The 26,333-nt window shown below is 48.3% G+C and overlaps 1 protein-coding gene and 2 long non-coding RNA genes across 14 annotated transcripts in view; 2 read left to right on the top strand and 1 right to left on the bottom strand.

Annotated features, from left to right (window-relative positions):
- MSI2 (musashi RNA binding protein 2) overlaps positions 1 to 26,333 on the top strand; it is a 376,280-nt gene that overhangs the window by 236,981 nt on the left and 112,966 nt on the right. The window lies entirely within an intron of this gene.
- LOC130683556 (uncharacterized) lies at positions 1,281 to 11,519 on the bottom strand. Its single transcript, XR_008997336.1, has 3 exons — positions 10,190 to 11,519; positions 9,357 to 9,442; positions 1,281 to 5,241 (listed from the first exon to the last, which is right to left on the bottom strand). It is a non-coding gene; the product is annotated as an uncharacterized LOC130683556 (long non-coding RNA).
- Positions 13,731 to 25,908, top strand: LOC130683557 (uncharacterized). The gene is made up of 2 exons (XR_008997337.1): positions 13,731 to 15,408; positions 25,659 to 25,908. It is a non-coding gene; the product is annotated as an uncharacterized LOC130683557 (long non-coding RNA).

Here is a 26,333-nt window from a genome sequence, read left to right as displayed (position 1 = left end):
TCAAAAGGGAAAATGGAAAACTGGGTGGAAACAGGGGCTTCCGTGGTGTATCTGTTAGGAACTGATGGGGGGGAGGATAGAGGATGAGGAGCAGGAGGAGGGAAGGAAGAGCTCATCGGTGTAGCATGATCGCCCCATCTGCACTGCTCAGGAGAGAGAGCTGGGGGGCTAGGGGAGGGGAGGGGCAGTTCATGCTTATCCTCAGTCATCGCCCCCATCACGTCTTTACGGTTTCCCAAGACTGCTTCTGCCTGCATGTCCTGTTTGATCTTTACTGCAGCCTCAGGAGGGTTGTTGTGACTTTGGGAAAATCACTTAACTTCTTTGTGCCTTAGTTTATTCATCTGTTAAGTGGGGATAAGATTAGTGCCTCCATACAGGACTGTTCGGGAAGAGTGGTGCTGAGCGTGTCCTCTGTGCATGAATGTCAGCTCTTGTTATCTGTGTCCTTATCACTGCCTCCATTGTGTGGATGAGACAGCCAAAGCTCAGAGGGGCTGACTAGTGCACCGAAGGTCACGGTAGGGACTGAAACCTCGGACTGCGGATTTCAGATTCCGCTCTTCTTCTATTACTGACACATGGGAACACGTTTGTAATGAAGAGTGTTCTCATCTGTGTATTTTCAGAGTGGGTGAGGCCCATCTGCACGTGGCACTGGCATTCAGTGTTAGAATTCATAATCCTGGAAGATTCCTGAGCAGTCTTTAGGCAGTATTATTGTCATTCTTTTTTGAATATCATTGAATCAAGGTATTTTTTACCTGCTCTGTGTCAGGCCCTGTGTTCCAGGAGACGATAAACATCTTGTTTGACCCTCACAGCTGTGTCGGGAAAGGGTTTTTCACTGAGGGACCCGAGAGGGCTGATGACTCTCAGTGGCCGGTCACTCAGGGTAACTGCCAGGCAGATTCACACTCAGGATGTCAGGCTCCCAGGTGTAGCCCCAGAGGAGGTGCCAGGAAAAGTCCTCCCTTGTGTCTCACCCAGATGCCTCCTGAAGAAGCCTCTTCTTTTTGTCCAGAGGCGCTGGGCGCAGTGGCCTCCTGTTGTGAGGTGGGGGAGGGCCTTTCTGCAGCCCAGTGTGCTGAGCAGCTTCGGGCGTTTTCACCGCTCATGCTCCCAAGTCAGGCCTCCTGTGGCATCGGTGGGAAGGGGGGTGGGCTGAGCCCCTGGGGCCGGTACCGTGCCACAGTTTAATCCATCCTATGGTGGATGCAGGACCCCTCACATAATTTGTAGAGCCAGCAGGCCTCTTATTCAAAAATTACAGAGAATTTCAAGGTGACAGCAGAGCGGAGCCCTTTTGCTCCTGGGGCCACGTGCGCTGCGCTGGCCATCCACCAGTGGGACGGGACGGAGCAGATAAAGCCTGCAGGGCCCCTGCCTGCTGCTGGTGGGCCAGGAGAGACGGTGTGCCGAAGTGTCAACAAGAAGGAACTGACCTCCTGCCCACCTTTGCCTCTGTACAGAAATCTCCCCGGGGTTCTTTCTGCATAAGTGGGAGCTCTGGCCCACACACATTTCCCCATCCCCCCCCAAACAGCTGAGGAGGATTTCTCTTTGAACTTGGTGCTAAAGCTGGGGTAAAACTTCTGTGGTTCAGAGCATTTAGGGGAGGAAAGGATATTTTAAAAATATCCCAGTGGAAGCACAAATCATATGTATGAAGCAAGTGGGCCCCCCTTCCCTGGCCTGGTGGAATGTGCATTTGGAATCAAGTGATAAGCCCGAGAAAATAAAATCCTTCTGCAGCCACCTTGTCCAGCCTTACCTTCACCCCCTCAGCTTCCTGTTTTCGATTATCTTATCAAGAGAAAAGTGCTGCAGTAGCAGAAGCTAAAGACACCTCTCAGGCTGGCACTGCCTCCAGCTTTCTTCTTAAAGAGGCCGGACCATTCAGTGCTGTCCCAGCCCTGCTCAGCTCTTCTGAACATCGAACTTCTTACCCAGCACATTGGCAGCCTGGGGCATGGACTCATCTTCAACCCCAGGCAGTTTGAAAACCACCTGTGTGCCCTTGGAGCTGTGGCTACGGCCCTCAGGGAAAGCTGCACAGGACAGGGCCTTCAGGAGCCGGACCAGCCAGGCTCATGGGACCCACTCCAACCATACTTGCCATTATGAGCCAAAGGTCAGGGCAGAAATTCCACTCCTTGCCCCACAGTGGCCTCCTCCTGCTCCCATCCCTCGTTGGTCCCATAGGGACAAGGGTGGCCCTCGGTTACATCTGCACAGCAGTTTGCATCTCCTGTTCACAGAAGCAACAGCCTGTATTTCTGCCCTTACTACATCGATACTTGAACTGCACTGTGGGAAAGAATCCAGGGGATGGGAGAAAATGAGCCCCTTCCAGGATGTATATCCTGCATCCAGGAAGCTGGAAGGCAGTTTGGCATCTGACTCCCACACAGTGTGGAGCCTGCCCACCTTTGTCCTTTGAGCAGTCCTCCTCCAGCTTCTGCTGCACCCTTGATATTTGGTCAAGGATGCACTTCCCACTTCCTCACCTCTCTGAAGACCTCAGGTTCCTCCTCTGAGAAATATGGGAACTTGATGAGCTCCAGGCCCTGAGGTATGTTTCTGGCTTTTAGCTTTTTAACTGAGACAGTGTCCACGATGAATTCCTTTTTATTTTTAACTAGGGAAGGGAAGGGAGCGGTTGTCGGTTGGGTGCCCTCAGATGAGGACCAGCATGCAGAAATGCTGTCAGCGAGGAGTGGCAGAGGGAGAAGCCCACCTGTGATGCCCCGGGAATTGTGAAGCTAGGGCTGTCCCAGCTGGGTGAGAGGCTGGCCTTTGTGCCTGTATGTTGCTCGGTCATTGAAAGCGCATGCCCCGGGAAGCAGGCATGACCTTGCACTTGCACTGAGGAACTCCTGGAGGGGAGGGCATCTTGCAGCAGCACTGCCGGTGGGTCCAGAAGGGGGACCTGGGCATCACAGTGCACACGATGCTGATGTACAGCAGGTTCTGTGCTAACCAGGCCATGTCAACACTCTTGGTAGGAACAGCCAATACTGTCTGAGCACTTACATACCAAATGTTTGGCACAGCACCTGCACATTTGGTGAATGTTTATGACCAACAGCCATAGATGAGCCCAGCTGCCCATTCTAGTCAGACACAAATGCAGCCTGTGTGACCCAGAGCCCACACTCTTAGCCACTCCACAAGCATGGTGCTAGGCAGCAAGTAGTTTAAAGCAGGAGAGTTGGTGATTTTAAGAGCACCTCCTCAATTTCAGTCCTTCTCCACACCCACCCTCCTGGCTGGACTAGGGTGTGTTGCCATTTCCAGATGGAGAAACCGAGGCACGTAGAGTTTTAGAAAGCCACACAGCCGCTTCCTACAGCCCTGCAGAAGCTGAGTTATGGGTAAGAGCTAGGGCCTTCCTCGCCCCTGCCCATGTCTTCATCTTACGGCCTTCCATGAGATTATTCATGCCTAAGGAGGGAGAGAGAATGGTAGCTTTCCAGTTTTCTCAGTCATTTCATTTGCTCTCTAAAAGCTGTTAGAGGTGGTCTGAAATATACTGGGCTGTGATCACCAAAGAATTTAATCATTGGGAAAAAGTTTGTTGCTTTATCCTTGCAAAACTCAGATAAGATCTTGAATTCAGCATTAGGTATTGATCTCGGAGTGGAGCTGTCAAGGGAAGGGCATGGAGGTAAGAAGCAGGTGCTGTCCTTTCTAACTCGCCCTTTGGTAGGCAGAGGGTAGAGGGGTTGACAGCCAGAGGGAGGGAGGGTGGAATGGTTCAGTGCTGTGTCCCCGCTCTTCTCTCTGCACATCAACCCTGTTTGAGAAAGTGGAATGTGAGGGTGTTGGTTGCTAAAATACATCCGACTCTCACCTCCATGTGGGGGAAGGGAGCTCCGCCATGACACGCATCATTCCAGGGCGCCTCAGCTGTCCCTCCAGCTACAACCCCGGGCCCTAGGCTCCTGAACCACGCGCTGCTGGATCCCTCCAAGTCTAGCCCCTCAGGGGAGAGCTGGGCTGCTGGGGGCCCGGGTGTTCTTTGAAGCTCATTGGGCAGCCTGGTGAGGGTCAGCTGGTGAGGGGACGGTTTCTGGCAGAGCACAGAGGAGAGACTTGGAGACTGGCCTTCTCGCTCCCCGGTTGGCTCCCATTACCCAGCAGGCCTGTTTGCTCTGAACATTGCTGGAGGCAAAGGAACAGGCCAGGGGAGAGAAAAAGAAAGATCAGTGTGATGGATGACTCCTCTCACAACTGTTAGCAGTTGCTTATTAAGTGCAACGCTAATGGCTACGGAGGGGAACAACAGCTCTGAGACAGTTACTCCCCCCACCCCCGCCCCCACCTGCAGGGCCCCTCTGCTGTGCTGGCCTCAGCCCCAGGCTGGTTTTGTGAACCTCAAAGAGCACCAGCACCAGCAGGCCCCCTGCACAAAAAGGTCCCTTTCCCGGGATGGCTGTGGCTTACCAGGAGCTACAGGGCTGGAAGGGCACAGAGGTGGGCCCGTGGGGCGGGAGGGAGCCCCTTTTTGCAGGCTCACCTCAAGGCAGTGGGTCGGAGCTTGGCCCCACCTTCCGAGCTTACTCAGCAGCTCCATCCCAAAAAAGCAGTTGGCTGAAGTTTAAGGTCTCTGTAATTTGCGTACTCAGTTTATTAATTAAAATGGTGCCAGTAAAATGTAGCTGAAACTGTGATAGACGATAATGCTTTTCTAAGGAGGAAAAAGCAGCCCTAAATGTCCTATATGCCAGACACTCACTTTGGAAACTGACCTCTTTTATGTACACTAAAGATGATTAAGAATCCCACTGAAATTATTTGTTTATTGGCACCTGTTTCCCAAAAAGGGGGAGGGCACATACAAAGGCAGAAATTAAATTAAAACATTAAAAGGCATTGCTTCATTTGTAGGTGTGGGATGTCAAAGACAATGTATGCATGTTTTTCCTAATGAGTTTCTAACATTCTGATTTAACCTAAAGAAAAGGGTGGGGACTCGGCAGCAGGTACATGGGACTTTGTGGGATGGAGGAAGTGTGTTTGCCAACGAGAAGCACCTCTGGGTGGGGTAGAAAGGGTTCTCGGAATCACAGTTATTGATGACCCCTGCTGATGTGATTCAAGGCATTGGCACCGATGGCTGGAGTCCATCCTGTTGCAGCTGTGCCCTTTGCATGTTCCCCACTTCTCAAATCTGCTCTTTCATCCCCTGTGCCAGCTGCTGCTGCTGTCTGGTCCCCATGGCATTTTTCCCCAAGTCTGAGAGGTATTAAGAGGTTTATTGGAAACCTATAAACCCAGAGCCGATCATTACTGGTATGATCCCAATTCTGCACCTGAATTGGAAGCCTGTTGACCAGAAGCTGCTGGTCTGGCCTAGGTCACTAACACCAACGAAGGGTCTTAGACCCCCTGAGCTTTCAGGCCAGCCCATAGTTAGTACCAGGTGGGCTCTTTAACAAATAAAATAGAGGATCTGGATCGGGTTAGGTGATCCTCTTCCCTTTCCAGAGTGAACCATTGTCACTGTGGGGCAACTGTTTAAGCAAAATATTGACAAACCAAGATTCTCGGAGAGAATGTTCGGAATGGGGTAGAAACTCAATACCATCAAGTCTCTTCCAGCCCACCCTGAACGAAGAGTCCTGGAGACCAGGGAGCAGGGGCTGGCAGTGATTTGGACATTAATTGCTGCCTTTGGATACTTGCAGAGACCCTGCCTTTGGATACGTGCAGGCTTGAAGGTGGGCGGACTTCAGTCAGAATGGGGGAGAGCCACCGAGTCCCACGGTGGCATGAATGACTAACCACTCCCTCTCCACTGGATTCTCAGAGCCCCAGGCACTGTGCTCTTAACTGTGGAACGAGCTAGCAGGGATAGAATGGACCCCTACTGGGCTCATTTTAAAGCTGGACTGTATGTATAAATGGTGGGCATGCTTGTAGGTGCCCCCCATGAAGTACCCCCACCCCGCTCCTTCACTGCCTGGCACCACTTTCCCCAGAGGCCAATCAACCTCACCCCTGGCCCCCAACATGTTCCCCTCAAGGCCTGGCCTGTCACCTTACCCATCTCATAACCTTTTTCCGAGTCTACAAGGAATGTGCAGCAATGGAGGGGAGCGGGGTGAAGAGCTGAGGCCCCCACCCTGAGCCACCTTTCAAGAGCAGGCCCTGGTGACATCTAAACATTTTATTTTCTCCTTCAGCAAACACCATTAGCTTTCCGGAGAAATTGGTACAAACATGACCTCGCAAATCACCAATTAAAAGGGCAGGGTTGGAGGAGAATGTGAATTTGAAAACATGCAGGGGTGGCCATGAGAGAGTCCTCTAGTATCCCTGGCTCAGGCAGCATCGATCTGAAACTTTACTGCTGTTTCTGACAGGAAAGCGTGCAGTGTGCTCTGATTTTTTCTCTGAGCTAACTGAATTCTGGAAGCGCCCATTCCCGCACTGTCTCTGGAGTTATTAATCAACAAAGTAGCTTGGTTTCAGCTCACCTACTTTTCTTTGTAGATGACGAGTAATATAAAGCCCTCAACACAAGGCAGCCTGTGAAGCCAGGGGAATTTGGCACCCTGGACGCGCTGCATAGCTGAAGTATAAATCTTAAACTTCTTTCCTTTAGAATAAAAGCCCTGGCACCAAAAGGATGGTGAGCTAATAGGTCTTCTTGCCTCCCTCCTGGCTGTGGCCCACAGAAGCAGAAAGGGAGTGGGCCCAGGGTCAGCAATTTCATTGACCCAGAAATGGTTTTTTGTAGAGAGGGACAATGAGGCTTTTGTTTGGCCCTGTTCCCACAGAAGCACAGGCTCTGACTCTCACGACATATGTTTTAAGATCCCAGTGAGGGCTGAGGGTGGAGGCCTGAGGAGAGAAAGGAGCCTTTAGCCTGGCGACCTGATTAAAAAGCCCCGTCTCTCTTAGCACCTAGGTGCTGCTAGGGGCCCACAGAGGGCTGGCCCTCGGGGAACCAGAGCCAGGACCGGCTGCCTCCTGCTGGGACCCCAGGTTCCTGCAGCAGCCCCAGTGATCAGGCAGCTCTGGACTTGAGTTTCTGTTGTGAGCCTTGTGGATCAGAGGACATAGGCTAGCTAGTCTCTCTCCCTGAATGCCCACGGCTTGCTGGGAAGAGCTTGCAGTTTAGACTTGACCGTACTTGGTTTCAGATCCCAGCTTTCCATGAGTGTGATCTCAGGACTGAAGGGCTGAGCCCCATTGGGCTGTAACACACCTGCTCCGAGAGTGAAATGAGCCTACAGCGGTCAGTGCCTTTCTTTTCCCTTTTTCCCTTAAAGACTGTTGATTTAACTTCTTTAGGCTAACAAATGACAATATCTGTGTTTGAATTTTTAAGACCCTAGTCTTTAAAAATAATTTTCCCCTTCCCTCCACACACAAAACATGCTTGCATGGGCGTAAAATATTTCTGAAACAATACAGACAAAACTGGTAACAAAGAGAATGGTATAGTGCCAAAGAGCACACACTCCGGAGTCAGACAGCTGGTGTTTAGATCTATGCTCTGTGACTTAAAAGCTGTGTGACCTTGGGCAAGTTACCCTCTCTGTGACTCTCATTCCTCATTTATAAAAGGAATGATGACATCGTGTTAGCCTGAGGCTTACATCAGTTAATAAGTCTAAAGACTTGAAATAGTCTCTGGCCATAGTAAGCCCTTGAATATGTTTTGTACACATGTACATATACTCACAGATCTAAATATAAATAAAAGACAATTTGCTTCTGGGAAAGAGGATTAAGTGACCAGAGGAACAAAGATAGAGAAAACCTTTTTATTGTACACTCATTTCCCCTTTTCAGTTTTTGTACCATGTGCATTTATTAACTATTCAAACTCCTACTTTTTTAGTGTAAGCTTTTAAAATTTGTTCCAGTTTGAGTTATAAATGTAGCGATACCACATGAGAGAATTTTCAACAGAAACAAACTCACCTCACACCTAACACAATAACCGCTGTCACTTCTACCTGTTCCTGACATTTGTGTGAATATTTTAAAATTTGGTAGCAATCCCATGGCTGGTACAACATGTGGCGTCTCATGCTTGGTTGAATGAGTAGCGGGGTCTGCCTCATCTGAGTTTGCTGTCCTGCCTGGGAACCAGGAGGGGACCAAGTTGCTCCAGGACAAGACTTGATTAAATCCAACAGAGAATCCTTTGCCCCTGAGTCGCCTGTCTTTTCCTTGCCATAAACAGAGAGTCAGATTAGATAGATGAGGATTTTCTTGGTAGTTTCTACTCCTCCCAGACAACGTGCTATTAATAGAATAGCCAGACTGGCCCCAGGTCTGGGAAGGACCCCAGTTTGCTCGAGTTTATCCAAGACCAGGGGAAGTCAAATGGGCGATCCTCCATTCCAGAAGTGCAAAGTGCTTTTTAATTAATAAACATGTGGGGAACTCACACAGTAGGCCAAATACAGATCCTCATCTGGTCCCCCTTGCCTATTTTAAGGGCCATAGCAAATACCCAGTTAATGAAGCTTGTGAGGTGTCTGGGCCATGTGGCAAAGGGGTGACAGCTTGTGTCTAAAGTCATACTGCTGGGTTCAAATTCCAGCACTACTACTAATCAGCTGGGGGACCTTGAGCAAGTACTTAAACTTCTCTGAACCTTGGTTTTCTCATATGTTAAATACTATTAACTCATGGACTTGTGAGGTTAAAGTGAGATAATCTGTGTGAAGCTTCTGATGCTTAAGAGACTATAAATGTTAGCTTTATTATAATAACCACTGGTATTTACTACTAATAAAAATGCTACTACTATCGTTACTTGGAGAATGAGGGTTAAGTTTTGCTGATAGGAGGAGGTATTAACACTCTTGAGGGCTGTTGGCAGATACTGTCTCTTCCAAGATGGGAGGGTATTGTGGGCTGAATTGTATCCCCAGAAAAGGTGTATTGAAGTCCTGATTTCTCTTATCCCAGAATGTCACCTTATTTGGAAATAGGGTCTTTGCAAATGTAATCAAGTTAAGATGAAGTCATGATGGATTAGGTTAACCCAGGATCCTTGGTGTCCTAGGAAGAGGGAGGACGTATAAAGGGACACACACAGGAAAGGTGTCACATGGCCATGGAGGCAGAGATTGGAGTTACATGATTCTGTAAACATTCTATATGCCCTGCTAAGAGAAGGGCATGGGACAAATGTTCTCTTAGAGCCTTCTAGAGAACGTGGCCCTGCTAACACCTTAATTTTGGATTTCTAGCTTCCAGAATGGTGAGAGAATACATTTCTGTCTTTTAAAGCCCCAAGTTGGTGGTACTTTGTTACAACAGGTCTAGGAAAATAACACAGAGAGAAAAGCAGTGCTTTTGGTCGGGCATGTCCCCCTGCTCACCAGTGGCCTGCAGTCCCAGTGGGCAAGCGTGGCCTTCTCGCTCTGCACGGTCCTATCCATGTCACAGTTGCTCCTTCAGCAAAATTCTGTGCAAGAGAAATTAGAGAAAAGACCCTTTACCTGAGAACACAGCCCTGGAATCCTGACATAGTTCATGATTTGCTCAAATCTAATTCAGCTAAAGACCATGAAATTGACCTTGAGGTGTTAAAAGATACTTTTTGATAGAGGGAGACACTTGAAGAACTCTGAGATTTTTAATTCAGTAGTCCTCAGAGCTCAGTCACTTCTTTATAAGCCAAGGAATAACTAATACACTTAGGAGTTGTCAGAAGCCCCAACTCCCAAGAACGCAAACCCTACTATTAGGTGGTGTTTCCAGCTGGTTCATTCAACTCGGCTATTGAAGGGAAGTTAAAAAAAAAGAAAAGAAGGAACTCAGGAGAGCTCATATGTGTGACAAGACAAACTTTGCCATCCTTACCTACCTGCCCTGGCTTCCACCCTGGGAAAAGATCAGAAAGAACACACAGCCTGACAACACTAAATCACAAAACCTGCCAACCAGCCTTCTTGATTTCTTTATGTTATCCCAGAAACCCTTCCAGGCAGGAGCATTTGCCAAATTCAGTTTCTGAGCTAAATTAATGCAGCTGAGGGTCAAAGCCATAACACCTACAGATCTCCAGGTGTAGGACGCCAGTGGGCACAGCGGTAATTAATAGTCTCAGCACCCAGGTGGAGGTGCTTGTCTTAGTCCTCAGGTTTGGTTTGCAAACCTGGCTGTGCTTAGAAATAACTGCCATGATTTTACAGTGATCAAAGTTGAGCACCTTTGAGCACTCTTACGAATCTGAAACTTCTTCCTCAACTTGCCACCCCATCTGGATATCAGGAAGTAATTGAAAGCACCTCCTTCTCCTGAACGTCTCCAGCATCGGTGCCTGTGTTCCAGCACCCTAGGCAAAGCCGGCGCCTCTGTACCAGATCTGCAAAGTACGCAATGCTGACACGCCATTTATTATCTCAGAGCTGGTTCGATTCATGGATGATTCATGACTCTGCTTTCCACTGCCACTGGAGGTGACATCATCCATTCTGGGCCCAGAATAGATGCAGAAGCAACAGTGGCCCCCATTTTGTGTGTCTCTCGCCAGCCCTGGGCTGCCTCCCACCTCACAGCCAGCTGCTGTGTTTTTACTGAGTGGAGCTGGTGGTGGACCCAGGGCGCCCATAGGAAGTAGCTCCTTAATAAAAGGTCATAGATGTGTTTTGATGCTCTTGTAGCTGTACAATAAAGCAGAAAAGAGAACTTCCCCATAGTTCACCACTTCCTTTTATGTTCCTTTGGTTGGAATTTCAGTGGCCCTCATAACAAAGAGCTGCTTAACTCCTGTGGCCAACTTTGGTTTCCTTACTTAGGGATGGGGCTGATTGGGACAGTCGGAGTGACAGTTATCCACAGGCCAGTATTATACCCTCTGTCATGTCAGAGGCTTGGGCTGAATCAGTGCTTTTCAACCCTGGTTGCACATTAGAATCACTGAGGGAGTTTTTAAAACATACCAGTGCCTGGGAGTTTTTAAAACGTATTAGTTCAGTGAGATTCAGGTATGGACCCCTGGTGCTGGTAAGTTTTAACGTTTCCCCAGCCAAAGCTAATGGGCAGTCAGGGCTGGGAACCCCTGGGTCAGATGATCTCCAAGAACTCTTCAGCTTTAAAACCCACTGAGTCAACGCTGCTGACTAGGTCTTAGACCCTGACCTGCCTACCGAAAAGGCTGGCTTCCGTCACTATTAGGATAAGGCCTCAAATGTTACTGCTGGTCTATGGGGTCTTTGATGCCTGACCCTTCTCTGTACTTAGCTTTACTACACGTCATGATCCCTGCAGCTACCCTGACTTCCTGGGCATTTCCTTAACAGTGCAGCTCTCACAGGCTGTTCCTTGGGCCACGAACAGTCTGTCTGTCACTTCCAGCCAGTTCCTATTCACCGTTTAGGACTAGGCTTAAATGTCCTTTACAGAACCCTCAGACTAGGCCTGCTCCATCAGTCATGCTCATGGCTCCTTGTAATTTCCCTTGATGGCACTTATCAATTCTTAATGATGGTGTTAGTTGATTATTTCATTCTTATCTGTGTCTCTCCCTGCTCCCCACCCCCCAGCGCTTGGCAAACAGTATTAATATGACAAAAGTGTCGGCAGCAGACGGGCAGGCCCTCCTCACTGTGGTGTCTATTCTCAGGTGGCTGAAAACTGAGAGAGGTTCCTGCTGGCTCTCCCCATCTCAGCATCCTTTGCTGTCTGCTTTTCCTCCTGCCCTAGACCTTCTCTAGCAAAACGGAGGTGCTGTGTCTTGTCTGGAGATGGTGTAGGACGTACAGTTGTTTTCTGGAAAGGGTCTTGGAGAAGAGATGGTTCAGGAACACTGCTGGTTTTACAGCATCTAAAGAGGCAACAGTTATCTAGCAAAGTAACAGGAACTCTTATTGAAGAGGAGGAAAAATACCTTTTGGTGTTAGAGTTGATCTCCTTTATAGCTAATGCAGAAGACTGAAAATACTGGTTCAGTTAAAAAATCCGTCCTGTACTCCTACCTCTCACCCATGCCCAGTGTGGCGCGAGGTCTGGAGGAACAATGTGCTTTACCACGGGTCTGTACCAGGAATTAAAACACTTCAATGCTTTGTTCTCAAAGGCCAGATAGAAAGGTGTATACTTCCAGACACATTTCTAAATTTCCTCCCCACTTCCAAAATCACTAGGCTTGGCATCTTAAGTCTTCTTTTAATTGATTCATTTGCCCCGGGAAGATTTCCTGTTTCAGCCAGTATATTTATGTATAAACTACTCTGGAAACACCTGGCAATTTTTCTGAGTGACAATAAGGAAATGTAGTCTGAAAATTATGGCTCAATTTGTTCCCTCCCCCATGCTGTCTTCTTAAAAAATGGATAAGATTTACAAAAGACTTGTATTTTGCCCATGGTACTAATCCTGTCTTACAATAGGAATGTGTATCAATACCTAATAGTTTCCCTTGATGTATTTTTAGAACACTAGTTCTTAATGGCCAACTGAATCATTCCTTGGCAGATGGGAAATCATCTAATTGCATGTTCTTATTTATTGTGAATTTTCAGGTAGGCCTTAGAGATTGGTGACATATATAGAAAAATCAGAATAAACAACATATAATGACTTTATTTTCAGTAGTTACCACTCTTGGGTTGTGTCAGTTGTGTGTATGGGGTGGGGTATGTGAGGATGTGCACATTTGAATTGGATTTGGCCCTTGGTTGTTTTTTTAAAATGCACGGGAATTGAAGACATTGTAAAAGATTTAAAATTTGAAATAGGAATGTAGGTACCTGTATCTTACTTTGCTTTTAGGTTTGTGGTTTGTTATAGGACTGATTAAAATTCCCTGGTAAAATAAACCCTTGTGGCCTGGCCTGGCCAATTATAAGTATGAACTTTTCCTGGGTAGTATAGACACAGCTTCCACAAAGTGGTTTGAATCCGAAATGGCACCTCCGGGTCCATCCTTCTTTTCCTTTCTTTCTATAAGGTTCTTTAGCAAAATGGGGGGAGGTGAGGCACCGCAGGTAGCCTAGCAAATCTGTGGCTGCCAGGGTGTAGCAGCTGGGGTGGGAAGAGGAGAGCAGCTGTGGCTGTGTTATTAGTCATTCCATGAAGAAATTGATTTGATAAATAATAAAGCAGTGATATTAGCAACACATGCTGGCAGGTCAGATGACTCCAGTGAAAGCCCCTAGTTAAGTGTGTGTAATGGTCTGACAATGTATATGTCTTCTCAAAACACCCGGTTTTAAAAAGAAAATCAGACTGTTCGTGCCATTCTTAGCAAATATGCTGAGGCCATTTCCAAAGGGAGCTTGGAAATCGGGAAGGATGATCTTTCTGTTTAATTTGGCCTCTACCCTCCCCCTTTGAGACTACTTAAACTTTGTTTCCCTGTCCTTGCCTTTTCGTTTTGTTAACTGTTTCAAATTGTAAAATACTATGCCTCACACTGCACTCCTTTATGATGATTTACTGTGCTGTTCTTATCTTTCACCTTAAATCTTTGATAAGACCATTTTAAAAATGAAATCGCTACCTGACACATATAAAATCTTGTCTGGCAGCCAGAGAAGAAACAAGAGTTTGTGGGGTGGCGGTGGGGAGGAGACTGAGTTTAGAGAAAGGAAGATTTTTAAAGGAACTCTGTAGTACTTTTCTTTTCCTCCTGAATTCTGGAAGCTCTTTTTTTTTTTTTTTTGAAATGCAACGTTAATATCACCTTGCCGATGCCCCTCACTGTTGCATGGTTAACTGTGAGTGGGGAGTCCGTGAATACAACAGCAGGGGGCTTGTAGTGGGAAAGGTAATGTATAGTGAAGATGAAACTCATGCATATCCTTTGCTGTAGACTGAAGCTTATGGACAGATGGGTGGATAGATGGCATTTCGCTGCCTCCATATTTATATCCTGGAACATAGGGCCTTCCTCACTCCGGACATCCCAGCTGCTGCACCCCTGGCCTACTCCGCGTGAGACAGGTCAACGCAGAGTCCCCTCTAGTGGCTGACTTGCCTGGAGAAAGAGTGCAAAGGGAAACTTGTTTGGCTGCTTTTTATTTCTGGAGATCTCCCTTTAGCTGGAAAAGGCATCGGTGATGGGGGGGCCTCAGTAAATAGAGCTGTCTGAACTAGCAGGCCGTTTAAATTCTAATACAGCAATTTAATGAACTCTTGTCTTTAATTCCTGTGACGTGGAGAAGACAGCCATTCTCTCCCCATAAAGGAGCTTGTTAACCCATCTCTTCACTGACTGGAGCTTTTATTATTATGATGACGACTGGAGAACTTATTATGTTAAAATAACAGGTTTCCCAAGTGCCTGGCAGAGAAGGGGGTTCCTAATGATGCTGATCTTCTGTAGGAATCACAGTGGCCACTGGCTTATGTGGCACAGGCATTATTATGTCCGCACTTGCTGAAGGACCATGTGTGAAGACCTGGTGCTTGTTGTCCTAGATTATTGGGGCGGCGGAGGGTGAAGCAGCAGGCACACATAGTGGCCGTGAGGGCAGGTGAGGGCTCTGCTAGCCGGGATGCAGCTGCCAGTGTGGAGGCCACAACCAGCGGGAGGCCCCTGTGTGTAGCTGTGATGCTGGAGTCATTGTGCCCAGTTTATCACACACCTCATGAAAATATAATCTGCCACCAAAATGACTGCTTTTGGAAACTGTCTTGTCTCTTTTGAGTTGAGACTGGAGACAACCAGACAAGGTTCGGTGGTAACAAATAAAGAAACATTACTTTCCGAACACAATCTTCTGTTACCAGTCACTTTTCAACAGACATTCAATCAAAATGCTAATAGCGACAGCAGCCAGGGAACATGGTTATTGTAATACTAATTGATTGGTTGGAGGGTGGGTTTTGGTAAGTGCGGCTTAAGATTTCAGAAATATGATTCTCTTTAATTACAGCGACACTAATAAAAATGAGCAAATGATTTAATGGTGATTTCCTGGGTAATGGCTTAATGATTTTGAGTTTAAAATGAGATATGGTGGAAATGCCCCAGAAAAAGAGGGCCCTGGTGGGTGGCCTTGCCTTTATCAAACTCAGGCCAAGCGTCAAGTCCAGAATGCCCTTGGCAGGCTATGTGGAAGGTGCATAGTCAAGAGTGCTGGAGGCCCCTCCCAGCCTGCCGGGGATGGTGAGGCAGTGGGTACATTCCAGCTTGAAGTCACTGGTATTTCCAGAGTCAGGACTGGGTTGCATGTGGGCAGCCACGTGTTTGCTGTGGGTTTTCCCAGTTGGCCAGGGGCAGAGCGACCCCCACTCTACTAACAGAGACACATCCTGTGCTCCAGGCTCTTGCCTTTCGTGCTCTAGCCCCATGACCACTCTGTGCTGGGCATCCTCTGTGTTCTAGTTGAAGCAGTTCTGCAGAGAACAAGGCTGGCCAAAGCCTAGCCCTCCTGAGCTGATCATCTTTGGGGAGAAGGAACACAGATCATGTGATTTCAGGTACTGCTAAGTGCTCTGAAGAAGGGGCCTAGGGCCTGTTAGGTAAGTAGGTGACAGTGGCCTCCCTGAGGAGTAAGCATTTGAACTGGGAGGCAAAGAACTCGGGGAGAGGCATTCCTAGGAGAAGACAACAGCAAATGCAAAGGCCCTGAGGTGGAATGGGTGTGGTGTGTGTGCAGGACAGGTAGAAGGCTGTTGACTGAGAGGGAAAGCACAGGCAATGAGAGAAGTAAAGGCTGGATCACAAATGTTTTGCAAGCCAGGGCAAGGTGAATGGGGTTCATTGGAAGGAGATAAGGGCGGAAGCATATGATTTGTGCTCTGGAGAGATCCCACTAGCTGCTGAATTGAGAAAAGATGGCAGGGCTGCACTTCTGGAAGCAGGAAGGCCAGTTGGAGTTCATGTCAGAGGACAGGCAGATGAGACTCAGATGTTCTGATAAGTTGCATTTGCTTTGGTGGAGGGATGGGGATTAGGGCTGACTGTAGGTTTTCGGGGTGAGCAGCTAAGGGGATGGTGGTTCTAGTTAATAATACAGGGACTACTTTGATGGAAGAAGATCAGTTCTGTTCGACATTCCCTTTGGAATCCATTTGGTGATTTGAATAGGTGGATATACAAAAAGTGCACTGAAGAAGAGGTCTCTGGAGAATTAAAATAACCCATGCAGTCATTTTTTGCATAAGCCTAAGGAAGGGATTGTTTCAGGGAAGCCCTGAATAGATGTTGTCAGTGACGAGGAACCTGGAAGATGGAGTGATTGACTTCTCAGTGTGCTGGTTTTTCTAGCATTAAAAGTCCCCTGTGCTTCTCTGCTGGCAATTCATCTAGAGGATTTCAGGGAAAATGCTACCTTCGGGAATCAAAGCATTGCATCTGCCCCCTAGGACAGGAGAGCCCGTGGACGCTCTCTGGCACCCCTGGGTCATTCTACCCTGAATGTGTGTCAAGGGTCCAGATTCCCTGCGAATGTCCTAGGCAGACAGACCCTGGGTCCTAAGCCCCGACCACTCCCTGTTTCTTCCAGCTTTTGGGATCTCTTAGATCTCAAAACTTAGCCCATAAGGAGGGGCTCACCCTCTGTGTTCCCTAACCATGCACATCATAGGTGGGGTGCCCTGGGGTGAGTGCTGCTTTGACAAATTCATTGGTTAAAAAAAAGCAGAAATCAGATTTATGTTGCTGGGGTGGGAGTGGGGGCTTAATTGGGGCGGAGAGGCAATACTGGCCTTCCTTCCAATTTGTCAAGCTTTCTTTCAAAAGATCTGCCAAAGAAGAAAGGGTAATTAATAGGCTTGAAGTCATTTCCGAAGTGTCAGGATTTCTGCCTGGGCTTCCAAGTGATAATGCTCTCCAGCTCCAGGCCTCTAAGGAGTCTTCCGTCTTATTAACTTGTCTGGGAGAAACGGGGAGTGGGAACAGCTCGGGCCAGTGGGTGACAAGAAATAAAGATTTGTGGTGTGGTGTGCTGTAAACACTAGGGCCAAATAAGTTTGGGGTGGGGGCTAGGAGTTTGTGGGGGCTGGGGAGCAAGAATAATTGTTCTCAAACTCCACTTCTATGCCAAGCAAAGGCCTAGAGCTTCCTGGGTCAGTGACCATTCGCTTTACCTGAGGGAGCATTCAGGGTAACCCTGCGGGGAGGAAGTGCTTTTAATGAGCTTCATGTAGGCATTTAGCAGATTCTGGGTTTGTCTCTTCTCATTCCTTAAAAAAAAAAAAAAAATCACCTGGCACCAAAATGGTCTTTGGAACATACCGTCTTTCTTCTCCCCAGCCCTGGACATTGCCTGCCCACACATAGACCCCAAGCGTTTGACCTTTCCAAAGACCATTGTTAAAAACCATGTACTAAGTTCCTATTGGGCATGGTGCCGTCTAAAACTTGGCCAGTTATGTTAGCCGGGTCTCTACCCTGAAGGTTTCTGTGCTCTGGGGAAACAAGCTTACCTCCCTTTTTGCAACAAATGGGTTTAGTTGCAGTGCCCAGTGTGAGCACCCACCCAGTGAAAGAGGTCTAGGTTCAGTATGTGGAGAAATCCTAATTTCCCTTCATTACCGATTCTCTTTACGACCATGGCTCTTCTGTTGTGATAGCTCTTCGCCCTCCTCACCTTCACCTTTATCCTCAACTGTAAAGCCATACACCATTAAGAAGTAAGGGCTAGGTGAATATTATTTTTCAGCTGAGTAAATGAATGATGCTAATAGTCATTACTAGGCACTACTGGGGCATCTTCCTGTAATTCTCACATTATTTACCATTAAGCCACTCCATTTACTTGATGGGTGATTGATACTCAGAGAGGTTAACTACCTTAACCACGGTCACACAGCTGATGTGAAGTGGAGAATGGGATTTAAACCTCGGAAACCTCTTTGACGGTAGCTCCTTGACCCTCTTGCATTTGTGTTCAGGAGCAAGTCATCGGCACTTAGCAAGGATGTTTTAACTACGTTCAAGGTGCTGCTGCATGGAGAATGTGAAAGGGGGGCTTGGAGACTGTCCTTTTGTGGGTCGGTTGAGACCTGGGATTGGCATCAAAGTGTGTGGAGGCTGGCTGACAGCCAGAATAGGAGCAGCTTCAGGGCATGGTCACCCTGAGGGAGGGGGAAGCCGGCCTGCCTCCTCCCCTCTGTCCACCCACAGCCCAGGTTGTCCGCACACACAGCCTTTTCTGAGCCAATTAGGAGGAATCTCAACAGGATTGAGAACAAATGCTGCAGACAAATGCCTCTTGTAAGTGCGATCGGTGATGGGGAGGAGTTTGCAGACTGTCCCTAGAGCTGGGTTTGGTGAGTTTGGCTGTCAGCTGGAGGCAGTAGCTGGAGTCCGCCTGGGTGGGAGAGCGCCCAGGGGAACCTTCAGGATCCAGAACAGACCTCTTTGATATGGGCCTGTCTGGGCCTTTTACTCTTTCTTCTTCCCATTTGTTGCAAAAGTGCTTAAGAAGTAAAAGTTGAGTTAGTATAGGAAACCTGAGGTAAATAATGCCGGCTTCAGCTGTATGCAAGCTGTTCTGCACACACTGTGCTTTTTCATTGTTTAAAATAGCAAGGTTTGGTTTTTTTGGGGGCAGAGAGAAAGAACACTATGTCTCTTTTTCTTTTTTTTTTTTTGCCTCTTTCTTCTTACATTTCTCTTCCAAATGAAATTTGGGGGACAGAATTGGAAGGCCGAAATCCAAATTCATTCTGTCCTTTCTTCCTAATTCCCTTCTCCGCTTTTCATTTTTTTGTCTGATACATTTGAAACCTGGCTGGAAAAATGTTGGAAACTTTCAGCTGGGGAAGAGAATGGATTTGGGACTTCTTTGTTTTCTTAGGAAGACTTAGTGGGATTAGGAAATCTTGTGCATCCAAGAGCTACACACGTACACATGTGTACCTCTGTCTCTTGCCTGATGAAACCCACACTGTAGATGTCTTCCAGCCCTGGCCTCACCTCACAGGATTTTTCGGGAGCTATTTTTCTGTTAAACCAAGAGTGGGAATTGATGGGGAAAGGGGATACTCTTGGAAGATAAAATTTGTTTTTACTGATTGAAGAGAAAGAATGGGTATTAGTCACATGAATGACCTTCCTCTGGTGATTTTTTTTTTCTTGTTGGTTTATTCTGAGTGCTTACAACTCACATAATGGCTCACTTCTGTAGAGCACTATGCAAGCCATGGACTGAAATGGAATAAAGTCCTCTTTTGCCTGTAGGTAAATGGATAGGGGGGCAAAGGGAGCAATACTATCTCCAAACTAAATAAAGCCTCCTTTGAGGCTGGTTCTGAGTATACAAGGGTTTCCCTTTCCTGTCCCAGCTGCATCCTGAATTCCTCCGCTAATTTGCCCATTGAGACACGGGCCCTCATCAGCTCGCCTGGAGAATCCAATTGGCCAGACTCTTAACCTGGCGTGAGCCTCATGCTTCCTGTGGATGGGCGGGGGGCCCGCGTGAAGAGCAGCAGATCCAGGTGGGTGGAGAAGGCATATTGGCTGCAGTCTGGGATGAGGTGGCAATTGGATTGGAAATTGGTGTTCAGCCAAGGGTAGAAATCAGGTGCGTGAAGCAAACTGGTTGCCGCTTAAGCCTGTCGATCCCCAGATGCACCCGTGGGTCACATGTGTACATACAAGCGCATTCTCCAACCAGACCCTCCCCCACTGCCATACCCCATCTCCCTTCTCCCTTGCTGCTGAAATCTGAGCTTTCAAGTGCAGGTGTTGAGGTTAATAACAAGACATTTCCCAGTTGGCCCTTTGCTTGAGAGGCTTCTCACTAGGCTCTGAAAGCAAAGGATTTAAAGGGACCACAGACATCCAAGCTCGTATCAGTGGTGTCCACTGCTCGGGGCAAGGGTTGGCTGGGACTTGGTTTTATATACCAACCTCTCATGTAAAAAGAGCAGCTCAGGCAGTTGTGCCCTGCCCACCCCTCACCATTTGGCTGAAACACCCCCACAAGGCCAACCAGCCTTAGACCCTTCTGCTTGCTCCCACTTCCTCCTCTACTCCCAAGTGCTGTGCTTTGGATGCACCCTGGCCCCAGGCCATGTGACCCTCATCAGCCCTCTCCCCATGCTGCCCCAGAACTGGGTACATACTGGGGCACTGTTCCCGTACCTCCTCACTGGACCCTCAGACCCTCGTTTTGGATTTACAGCTGATGCCCTTGGAGTAACCGGTATAACCCATGGGGGAGTTTCTGCTATTTAAAGTTCAGTCATGTTCACTGGTTTGTTGTTCTTGACTCTTTCTGAAGGGGTCCTAGGATACCGAGCTTAACTTTCTGCCTGCTTCGTGTTTCTGAGTGCAGAGGCCAGCCAGCACCCACCCCTCCTGGCTGCCTTACTCACCGCCCTGCTGCCTCCAGACCCTGGGTGATCTGCCTCGGAGCTCTCTACCCTAGGGGCCTGCAGGTGTCAGGCCAGGCACCAGGTGCCGCCCATTCTGAGCCTGCCTGCAACTCTGGAGGTCTTGGCTGATAGGCTCCCTGACCCTGTGTCTGCTTTAAGCCCTGTTGCCCAGTGACCACTCTCAGGTTAGAGACAGTCTCGTGTGTTTCCTCAGGTTCCTGGAGAAACTTGGTGTTTCTGGTTTTTGCATAACCGGAGCAGTGACAGGCCTTCACATCCCGCAATCCTGCGCCTCAGCCCGTCTACTCTGAGCCTGACGTGGCTGATCATGTTCTCTGCTATGATAGCACACCTCTTACAGCTTTGATTTGTGTTTTCATTGTCTAGTGTTGTGCGTGCAAAGGCAACTCAAGTACTTTTAGAAAACATGGGGGGACATCAAGGATAAATAAGTCAGTAATCACATGACTGCTGGGTCGCCTGGAATTTGGAGATCTGGGTAACCACGCTGTCCCCAGGCCTGGGCACCTGGGCTGGGAGTTTTTTGAGAGGCTTATAATGGTCTTTGAATGGTCTTTTTATCTTACCAAAAGAAAGAAAAAGGATCTGAATGACTTAACTTCTTGTTTCAAGAATTTTGAGCACTCCTGGGAATAATGGGAGATACCTGATAGATTGAGAAGTGGGATCAAAAATTGCCAGGTTGGAAAGGTGGCCTTTTTGTCTGTCCCCCAGCATCATGCTTCCCCCAGGGCCAGGCTCTTAATGGCTCCCGTGTTTCAGTTGAGCAGCCCTAATTGAACCAGATACCGTGGAGGATGCCAGGCTGGGCCAGCTCAAATTTACCCATTTGAAAGCTGTTTGGGGAGCCAGAATGAATGTTGGTATCATCTTTCACTTGTGCAGTTTTTCAAAATTCAGCCACAGGTCTTCCTGAAACCCTAGCTGGGGTTTGATTTTTTTTTTTTTCTTTAAGGCTGGGATGAAATAGGAGAGACATTCATAGGTAAAAGGGGGATTGGGACATTGAACTGCTTTTAAATGATGTAAAGAAACCCTTTCTTCTTCTTCTTCCACTTCTGTCTGGTGCTGACTTTGAAAAACCTTCCTAGAGAGGCTGAGAGATGGGGTGCTTGCTTGAGCCGCTTCCTGAGGTTGGATTTTTGAAATACACTGAAAATCTATCTCGGCTCAGAAATAGCTGTTGGTTCTCTCACAGAGATGCATGGGCAGTGCGGCCGGTGGACCTTTGTGGCTGACTGTCCTCCTGGCCAAGAGATAACAGCATTTGAAAGTCTGTTTATCATGAGAGAGCAGCACGGTCAGAGAGGCTGCAAGGAAAGCCAGCGACCCTACTCTGATGGATGGGGAGCAAACTTTTCTTGTGAAGCACAGACAGTCCATAAGTTTGTCTTTTTCAAGAGAAGAAGAAATATAAAGTGAAGCTCCAGGGAGATAAGTTTTTTAGGTCTGGTGCTTCATGGAGGCTTAACGATTCTAGTAAGGCCCTGAAAATGGCAGAGACCTCAATTTCCCACCTTCATGGACTCCCTAACCAGAGAGGTTTGCAAAGCTTAAGGGGATTAATGCTCTTTAAACCTCTGCACTGCTTCCTGCTCCTCCTGGGATCTGGGTGCTAATAAAGATGTACCAGCTTGGAAAGGCTGGTAAACACTGCTTTGTCGCCACGGCAACAGGCCAAACAAGAACACTGCCGAGTATTGCTAACAAGAGTCCTTATGATCAAGAGTTTAAGGAGGAAAAAAAAACGGTTCTTAAAAATGCAGAGAGTCTTGGCGAGGTAATTAGACTTGGTGCTCTCAAAGTAAATTTATAGTTTTACAGAGCATTCCTGGAGTGCCCTGTTGCTTGCAAAGTCACCCTCCATTGACTACCCGGAACAGCACCACTGCTAAGAGCCACCACCATCTGCTGCCAGTTGCTCTGGTGAGGCTGGGGCCAGCGTCCTGAGAAACCTGCCCCTTGCCCCTTGCTCAAGGAAGTCTCTGTGTGTGTTCTGTTGCCTGGGGGGTGTGGAAAGCTATGTTTCCTGCCTCTTTGGTGTTGAGAGGTAGGAGGGAATGTTCTACACTTGCCTTTAATCTGAAAACATTACTGTTATTAGCACCCATGACTGATGATAGCTAACTCTTATCAAAAGTGCACCCTTTGCCTGGGCACTGGGCTGAGCACTTTTCCTTGCTTATCTCACTGCTCCTTCCTGCTGACCTGTGGGCACAGCTGTTATGGTGCCTATTTTTCAGATGAAGAAATAGAGGGACTAAGGAACTGGCCCATCGGGATGCAGCCAGCAGGAACAGAACTGGGATTTGAACCCAGAGTGGTTGTAAAGCCTAGGCTTTCAGCCCCTGGGCTCTATCTTTATGGTCCTGCTCAAAACCATCCCTGCCTGCTGCTGTAATTTTCATCCCTGAGCCATGAGCAGCTTCTACTTCCTGCTGGGGTCTTCTGCCCAGATGTGCTGAGACTTCCCAGGAAGCCTAGGACTTGCTCACATGCTCCTTCCCTCCGTGGTATCTGGGCACTGTACTGAACCCCTTGGAGAAGCTTCTTCTTCTTGTGTGTCTTTAAAGTTCTGGGGACTGTGGGGGAGAAGTAGGGCAGCGTGAGGAGTGGGGGTGCTGGCCTGAGATGCCCAGGCTGCACAGCCCCCTCCCAGTTAACAGTTCCCAGCTGCTCCAGCCAAACCTGCAGCTTTGTCCCGGACCCCGCCTCCCACACAGCTGACCAACCAACCTCTGTACCATCCCTGCAGCCACCGTCATGCCTGCTTGGGCACCCGGCACCTGTGGCAGCTCTTAGGGGACTCCTGCCTCCAGGCACCCCTCTCTGACCCATTCAGAGGATCTTTCCATTCTGTTCTCATCATGCCAAGTTTGGTGGCTTCCCAGCCAAGTGTCTTAGCATGGCCTTCAAGGCACTGCTTGCCAGAGCCTTGCCCGCCTCTCCATTCCCTGTCAGCCTGGACTAGCTGCTTACTATCTCCTGTGCCCCTGCAGTTCCTTGACCACCAGGGTCTCTGTCAGCTTTTGTACATATTAACCCCCACCCACCTTTCCTTTGACAAACTCCTGAGGGCCTCCAGGACTCAGCCTGGACCGAACCCCTGTCTAGATGGGCTCCTGTTCCTACCCTCCCCCACCCCATAACTATGAGGACCTATGAGTAGAAGACCAGGTTTTTTCCTCTTGGTGTCCCCAGTACCCAGGACGTAATACGTACTTGGTACATGTTTATTAACTACAGGAGTGGGAGTATTTATCTTCACCAGGATGCTGTGGCAACAGATTTCACAGTCCTTGGAGGTGAAGTGATTTAGGACCTTGGAGGTCCCAAGGTCGCACAACTATCTTCCTTCAGTCCTACCTGGAGTCCTGGGTTCTCAGCAGCCAGGGCAGGCTGTCCAGCTCAGAACCACTTCATGTTGTGACTTTTAAATTCCATGACCCAGTGGTGCCTAGAGACCATGCCTTAGACACTTTACCCCCTTGTTCATAATGGTAACATGTTATCTGAATTTTGTTGCTTGTAAATTTCTTTGATGCTGATAAACTTGGAACTGGATTGGAACTGAATGTGGGATGTTGTCCAGCATCCATCAAGAACGTGATGGTAAACATTTAACGTGTTTTTCTCCTTCTTCCCCACAGTATCAGTTTTCTTATTGAATTTGGGAAGCAATAGCAATTGATTAAGTTGCAGTGGAGTTTGCCTTAAAAGGAAATGATTGATAATCCATTTAGGTCTGAGTTGCCTGCTTTTCCCCTCCTGATTTTCTTGGCCACTTTTTCAATTACCAACTGTATTTAGCTTGGTTTGCTCACCGTAACTCATTTCCCGTTCCTCCAGGATCCGCAGGCAAGTTGTAATGTAATGTTGGAGTAGTGACATCTAATTATTTCCCTGAGACATCGGTTAGAAATGCAAGAATACATCTTCCTTGAGGTGGACAGACAAGGGCTATGAAGCAGAACATGTCTGTCCCAACACATCAGTCTCTGGAATATCAAGAAGGAGGTCAGGGCGTCCTGTGACAGCGCAGCGTCCTGGTCCCTGGGCTCAGAGCCCACATGGCCCTCTGGGAGGCAAAGGTTATTGATCTCCCAAGTGGATTGATTTGCTCACTACTAGGAGAAAAGCTCTGTGAAGGTGTATGTCACTGTGAGTGGTTCATGCCCTTATCTTTTGAGCTTCATTTTTGTTTCTTTAGCTCCTATCTTGAAGGTGTTTTATCATCTACAAAGTACTTTCATCTGCTCTGTTTTAGTAGCTTGAGATGTTCCCAACAGTACTATAATAGGAAAGAGAAATTAAATTAGCATCTACATTTGCAACCCCAAACTAACAGAAGTACAACATCTAGCCCTTAGTTGGTGTTCAGTAATGTACATTGTCACGGCCACCTTCTAGAGAGGGTATATGGTATGTGTGATTTCCCTATGTCACAGATGGAGAGACTAAGGCTTGAAATGGTGGAGAGACTTGTCCAAGATGGTTCATTGGGTGGAGTATGGACCCCATGGTTGGGATAGTGAGGGTGCCAATAAATAAATGGCGTCCGTCATCCCTGCCTGAAGAGTGAACAAAGTGAGAGGTAAGCCAAAGGAATGGCAGGTGGCACAACAGAGTATCACCTCACTTAACATCCTACTGGGTTGAGGGGGATGCCGCTGGACCCTGCCGGTCAGGGACTTCCTCTGCTGGGGGCGAGGCTGGCCTCTGGGGTGGGCTGGGCTGATGTAGGGCCAGAGCACTCTCTGTAGGAAGCTCCTCCGGAGACTGAGACACACTGCCCAATGTATTCTCCCCTACTGACTATGCACTGAGTCCCACCACCTCTTTCCAGACTGAAGGAGACCAGAGTGTGTCTGACAAAGCAGGGAGCTTGCAGGATTGGGAGGCGTTTCCCCAGTCACAAATGGTGGCTTAAGGCTCTGCCCTCAGGCTAACCCCTTTCCCTCCCTTTCCTGACTCTAACGCATAATGTGTTTGAAATGAACTCCGTAATGCCAGCACCACCCAGCTCACTTTAAGCCACTTTCTGTCCCTAGAGACTCTGTGAGGTCTGGTTTACCAAAGGAGAACCCTGCCCAGGAGGGCGTGGGGCCAAGGCCAGACTCAGTGGAGTGTTGGCTGCGCCCCCGCAGCCCTGGGCAGGGTGTTCCCTGTGCCCCCACCCACCACGGGGCCAGGCTGCAGAAATTAGTCTGCAGCCACTCTCCTTTTGGGATGGGCAGTGGGACACACCCAGAATGTCTCTTGGGAGTACAGAGTCCCCGATTCCAAAATGCCACTGATGGGAGAAACATCTCCAATTTTGGTCAGAGTTAATGGGGGTAAAACAGCTGTTTTCCTGGACGCTGACTATTCTCAATGTTCAGGTCCGTAACCAAGGAAGCTATGTCAGAGGATTGCTGACTTTCCAGAAAGTGCTGCACTGCCCCAGGGCTGCAGCTGACAACCCCCTCCCACCTTTGGTTTTCAGACTTATTTTGCTAAGAAGAATGAGCAGAGAGGAGTGGCATTTCTCACAACCCCATCCCATGTCCCGCCGGTGCTCGGGGATGGAGCCTGCCTGCTGCTGGAGTGGGGAGCTGACGAAATATTTAAATAAAGGCTCTGGGAAAAGGACATACTTAGATTACAAAGAGAAACTCCTCACAGTTACGGTCTGGGCCTCGTAGGCGCCTCTATAATTACACCTATTCAGCACTGCCATTTCTAGTCACCACGCAGCCATCCGAGGAAAGACAGGCGCTCTAAAAATGGCCTCAGAACAGCCTTTTAAAAATGGCAGTTAACCATCCGAAGCTATAAATAGTCTTTCCAACAAACAGCAGAGATGGTCGTTTGCCCCTTTGGGCTCTGCAGTTGGGGCCCTATGTCCTGGAGTACGTGGGTGGCCAGTGTTGGTGCCTTGCCAAAGATTTGGAGTTCTGGGAGCCCCCCGACATCTCGTGAGACCCAGGCTGCTGTGTGGTGGTGGGACCAAGCCCTTGCTGGCTGGAGCTGCCTCATCACTGTCTGCTTTTGGAGGCACACTTTCCTGGTGACCT

Source organism: Manis pentadactyla, chromosome 4 (assembly GCF_030020395.1).
Source record: "Manis pentadactyla isolate mManPen7 chromosome 4, mManPen7.hap1, whole genome shotgun sequence".
Classification (NCBI taxonomy): Eukaryota; Metazoa; Chordata; class Mammalia; order Pholidota; family Manidae; genus Manis; species Manis pentadactyla.
This window is presented reverse-complemented; position numbering and strand designations above follow the sequence as displayed.